Source organism: Herpailurus yagouaroundi, unplaced genomic scaffold, assembly GCF_014898765.1.
Source record: "Herpailurus yagouaroundi ecotype Mexico unplaced genomic scaffold, PumYag 77, whole genome shotgun sequence".
NCBI lineage: Eukaryota > Metazoa > Chordata > Mammalia > Carnivora > Felidae > Herpailurus > Herpailurus yagouaroundi.
The window spans coordinates 8,762,605-8,768,835 of record NW_024412388.1 but is presented as its reverse complement, the minus strand read 5'-3'; positions in this window follow the sequence as shown (position 1 = coordinate 8,768,835).

Below are 6,231 nucleotides of genomic sequence, written 5' to 3'. Positions count from 1 at the left end.
AAGGAAGGAAGGAAGGAAGGAAGGAAGGAAGGAAGGAAGGAAGGAAGGGAGTTAGTTTAGTTTAGTGGGAGTTAGTTTAGGACCTCCAAGGGCTCCTGGCACAGATGTCAGCCAGGGGCATCCAAGTCTGGGGAAAGAAAGGCATCCTCCCTTCCTAGGAAGAAGCCCTCAGACAGATCGGGAGCCTCTTTCCTGCAGAGTAAGCTCCAGAGGCGTGGGTGGTTGGGTGCAGCTCTGGGTGCGGCAGGCCCCCCTCCAAACCCTGGAGGGGCAAAGGGTGGCTGGAAGAGGCATGTCTTGGATGTTAATGAACAGAGTAGGCCATGCATAGGTCCTGGGGAAAAGAGAGATCAATACCCTAAGACTGCTTCAGCAAGGGAAATACTCTATCAATGTCAGCGGGCATACAATATGACCCCACTCAGTAAAAATACACTCTCGTGAATACAATAGAGACAATGCCAGAAGCAAATGACAGGCAAATGTTTGCAGTGATTATATCCAGGTGTGGAATTGTATATATGTATAGTTATATATTATATATTACATATATTATTTCCTGGTAGTTTTATTTATTTATTTATTTATTTATTTATTTATTTATTTATAAGCAGGTTCCACGCCCAGCACGGAGCCCAACACAGGGCTTGAACTCACAACCCTGAGATCAAGACCTAAGCTGAGATCACAAGTCGGACGCGGATGCTTAACCAACTGAGCCACCCAGGCACCCCTACTTTTATTTTCTTATTTATATTTTTCATTGCTTTTATAATTTTTTTTTAACGTTTATTTATTTTTGAGACAGAGAGAGACAGAGCATGAACGGGGGAGGGTCACAGAGAGAGGGAGACACAGAATCCGAAACAGGCTCCAGGCTCTGAGCTGTCAGCACAGAGCCCGACGCGGGGCTCGAACCCACGGACCGTGAGATCATGACCTGAGCCGAAGTCGGACGCTTAACCTACCGAGCCACCCAGGCGCCCCTTATAATTTTTCATGCAATTAATATATCCTATTTGTACAATCCAAACAAAACCAACACATGTTATTGTTAGAAAATGGGTACAATCCCTGGGCACCTTGGAGCTCATCTCATCGTACAGAGATTTACTCACTGTACAGATGGTAGGAGGGAGCACAGAGGGACCCAGTAGCCAGCTCAAGGTCACAAGGCAAGTAAAGGGAAGAGGTGTGGGTGCGATCCAGGTTTTCTATCTCCCAGCTGGGACCCCTGGCAGGCGGGGGGTTTCTGCAGCTGGAGACAGGATTTGGTGCCAGAATCCACCGGATGTTTTTGAATTCAGGAGAATACAGACTGAAATTCCAGATCTTTCAAGAAGGAAATGGAGGGATGGGCAGAGGGATGGAGAATGAATGTATGTTGCCTGGTTCAATTTCAAAGTTCTTTCTCATTCTGTGTTCACAACAGCCTTGTGAGTTAGGCAGTATCCTATTTGTGAAATAAGGAAACTGAGGCCCAGAGAAGTGAAGGGACCCTGCTTGACATCACCCAGCTGGTGTGGGACCACAGTAAGGGAGGTGGCTTTAGAACCTAGTTCTAACTCTCCATTTGCCGGGACCCAAGGGGAACCTCAATGGTCACAACGGTCGTACTTTGGATAGAAAAAGTCCTTGGGCAGCGGGGTTCCCCTGGTCCACGGGCCCAGAGTCATTGTAAATCAGGAGAGGAAATCAATCTGGGAGGCTGCTGGCCTCCTCTGGAGAAAGGATTCACCCCGGTGCAGCCTGCCCTCCATTCCTTCCGTATCTATTTCCCGCTCCCTTTGCCAAATTGCTAGAACTTGAACCTGGTCCAAACTTCATCCAAAAGTAGAGCCTGTCTCCTTAACAAGTGGTGGCTGCTGCCCAGATGTTACTGCTGGTACGTGCTGCACGTGTTGTGCACATTTAAAGGCACAGGATTCGGCTTTCCTGGGAAGGTGCAGAAAGGACACCTGGCCTGGAGGGCGGTTCTCTGGTGCCAAGGGGTAGGGGCTGCTCTTTCATCTCCATTGTCATCGTCTTCTTCTTCTTTTAAGTTTATTTTCTTATTTTGAGAGAGAGAACGCGCACTCGTGAACAGGGGAGGGGCTGGGGGGGGGAGGGGCAGACAGAGAATCCCAAGCAGGTTCCACGCTGTCAAGCGCCAAGCTTGATGTGGGGCTTGAACTCACAAACGGTGAGATCATGACCTGAGCTGAAGTTGGATGGCTGCCAGCCGGCCCTCAGCCCCCCTCTGCCTTTATACTCATCAGTTAGTCCCACTGGCATTTAGCCCCCTTAATAATAGTAATGACGGTGGGGTACCTGGGTGCCTCAGTCGGCTAAGCATCTGACTCTTGATCTCAGCTCAGGTCTTATCTTAGGGTTGTGAGTTCAAGCCCCGAGGTGGGCTCTGTGCTGGGTGTAAAGTCTACTTAAACAATAATAATAATTATTATTATAATTATTAACAGGATTTCCAAGCTGTTCCCTTAAGTGAAAATAGAGAGATACAAGTGTATATTACATGCTCCAATTTCTGTGAGTGGAAACAGCAGTAGTTGAGTCTAGGGAGAAGAACGGATGAATTGGGGCCCCGAGAGAGGAGGACTTCACCCATCACCTTATAGCACATTTAGAATTTTGGATCATGTATGTGTGTTTCTTGTTTCCTGGCAAAAATAAATACTGAATGGTTATTTTAAGCCAGGCAGTATGTGAAATGTTACACATGCTTGTGTCTCTTAAGTCTCAGAGCAGCCCTACTGTGTTTTAATTTTTTTTTAATGTTTATTTCTTTATTTTGAAAGAGAGACAACAGGAGGGAGACGGGCAGAGAGAGGGAGAGAATCCCAAGCAGGCTCTGTGCTGTCAGTATAGAGCCCGATGCAGGGCTCAATCTCAGGAACTTTGAGATAATGACCTGAGCCAAAATCAAGAGTCGAATGCTTTACCGACCGAGCCACCCAGGACCCCCAGTCCTACTCTATTTTATAATCCCCATTTTATGGAGGGAGAAGCCCAGGGAAGTTAGGTGACTTGCTAGCAAGGGGTAAGGCCAAGAGATTTGAAGCCCAGAGAGCCTGATGTCAGGGTCCTCTCTTGACTCCTGGCTTTGTTGTAGCTCTGTTGCTTACCCAGGGCTGTGATTCCCCTGTAGGGGTGGGAAGTGGGGAGGGTGGGTGATTGGGGGTGGGAGGAGTGTTGAGAGTGGCAAGGGAGTTACGAGCACAAATAATGAGGCTCCCCTTTGACCCAGGAATCTGCTTCCAGGAATCGCTCCCCCTGAAACATTCATGTAAGTAGGCCAAGATGGATGTCTATTACATAGTTGTTTGTAATAGCCAAAATAATTATGTGGCTTTACATTTATTGAACACTCACGATGTGTCATGCGCCTTGCATACCTTGCCTGCATTGACTCAATTATGCCTCAAAAATGTAAGACACAGGGGTGCCTGGCTGTCTCAGTCGGTAAAGTGTGCCACTCTTGATCTATGGATTATGAGTTCGAGCTCCATGTTGGGTGTAGAGATTGCTTAAAAATAAAAACTCTTTAGGGAAAAAAACATATACGAGGCAGATTCTCTAGTCATCCCCATTTCACAGGTAGAATCAAGCCTGGTCCAGTCCTTTGTTCTCACCACACTGTGCCGCCCAGGTACTTCTGCCTTCTCGAGGGGGTTGAACGGATCCTGTCTTTCTAACTGTAGGTCATGGATTCCTGTACATTCATGAACATATACTGTGGGGGTTGTGAACTCCAGGTGGGAATTAAGAATTGTGTTTATGGGGCTGCCTGTCTGGCTCAGTCAGAAGGGCATGTGATTCTTGGAGTGCCTGGGTGGCTCAGTCAGTTGAGGACTTTGGCTCAGGTCCTGATTTCATGGTTTGCGAGTTAAAGCTCCATATGGGGCAGCACCCTCTGTCCACCTCTCTCTGCCCCTCCACCACTTGTGCTCTCCCCAACATAAATAAATAATAAATAAATAAATAAGTAAACTTAAAAAGAAAAAAAAGAGGAGGGGTGCCTGGGTGGCTCAGTCAGTTAAGCGTCTGACTTCGGCTCAGGTCATCATCTCACAGCTTGTGAGTGTGAGCCTTGCATCGGGCTCTGTGCTGACAGCTCAGAGCCTAGAGCCTGCTTTGGATTCTGTGTCTCCCTCTCTCTCTGCCCCTCCCCTGATCACACTCTGTCTCTCTCTCAAACATAAACAAACAAACATTAAAAAGAAAAAAAGAGGAGCATGTGACTCTTGATCTTGGGGTCCTGAGTTCAAGTCCCATGTTGGGTGTAGAAATCCCTAAAAAATAAATAAATAAATAAATAAATAAATAAATAAATAAATAGGGGTGCCTGGGTGGCTCAGTTGGTTAAGCATCCAACTTTGATTCAGGTCATGATCTCATACTTCATGGGTTCGAGCCCAGCGTTGGGCTCTGTGCTGAGACTGTGATCTGTGCTGAGATTGGGCTCTGTGCTTTGGATTCTGTGTGTGTCTCTCTCTTTGCCCCTGCCCTGCTCATGCTCTGTCTCTGTCTCAAAAATAAATACACAATTGGGAATGCAAGCTGATGCAGCCACTCTGGAAAACAGTATGAAGGTTCTTCAAAAAACTAAAAAGAGAACTACCCTACGACCCAGCAATTGCACTACTAGGCATTTATCCACGGGGTACAGGTGTGCTGTTTCGAAGGGACACATGCACGTCCCATGTTTATAGCAGCACTATCAACAATAGCCAAAGTATGGAAAGAGCCCAAATGTCCATCAATGGATGAATGGATAAAGAATGAAATCTTGCCATTTGCAACTACGTGGATGGAAATGGAGGCTATTATGCTAAGTGAAATTAGAGAAAGACAAAAATCCTATGACTTCACTCATATGAGGACTTTAAGAGACAAAACAGATGAACATAAGGGAAGGGAAACAAAAAATATAAAAACAGGGAGGGGGACAAAACAGAAGCGACCTCATAAATATGTAGAACAAACTGAGGGTTGCTGGAGGGGTTGTGGGAGGGGGGATGGGCTAAATGGGTAAGGGGTACTAGGGAATCTACTGAAATCATTGTTGCACTATATTCTAATTTGGATGTAAATTTTTAAAATAAAAAATTAAATTAAAAAAATACACATTATAAATAAATAAATAAACTATTAAAAAACAGTTGTGTTTATGCTTTGATAATAGCCTTGGAAAAAAAAAAAAGGTAAGCATAGTTGCAGGATCACCTGGACAGGCACCTTCTCACGGGGTGCTGGCATTCCCAACTCTGCAAACATATGTCTGCTCACAGCCCACAAGAAGCCACCTCAAATGACCGTTTAAAATTTTCAACAACTGAGTAGCACTGTCTGACTTTGGAATGTCCTGAAACCAAAGTGGAAACAATTGCTCCATTGTCCTCCCCTGTGCTCATATTGAATTTTTTCCCTTAGAAACAAAGCAAAATTTCTCTTCTGCATGGATGATTCACAATTTAAAGTCATTTTCAAATAATGAGACTTTAGTGTCTTATGTTATTTAATAAGTTAAAACTCAGGGTGACATCAAGAAGATGACGTGGTGTGGCAGAGAAATGAGACAGTCCTGGGCGGGATTCGTGTCTCCATATGCTGATCTGGAAGAGTTGACAACAAAATATTTTGTATAAAGTCTAGTTTACGGTGGCTTCTTTCTTTCTTGTCTCTTTCTTTTCTTTTCTTTCTTTCTTTCTTTCTTTCTTTCTTTCTTTCTTCTCTCTCTTTCTTCCCTGTACTAAGGTTTTTTTTGCAGGGAAAATCGTCATTTTTACACAAAAGTTAAAAAATTTTTTTTTTTTTTTTTTAAATCGTAGGGCTGTTGAAACCATCAGTAGCAAATGGGGCCCAACACGTGTTCAGTATGGCTGGCTCAGTGGTTTTTTTTACAAGTAAGTTGGACGCTCTCACGCCTCCGCCCCCCCCCCCGGCCCCCCCCCAAGACCCCAGCGGTCTCTGACTTCGCTCTATCAGCGGGGGAACGGGTGGTCCAGCCCCTGCATCTCCTTTCAGTTCCACGCCGAAGCTCCGCCCCCTTCTCTCCGACCCGCCCCTGTCTCTTCCCTCCGCCCTTTCCTTCCCCTTGTGTCGCAAAAGACTCGGCGGCGCTTGACGGCCGGGGTTGTTTGACGGCCGGTGGCAACCGAGAGGGAGGAGGAAGCAGCGGTGGCTGCTGCTGCGGCGGCTGCGGCAGGGGCCGGGGTGGGCGCCGCAGTCCGG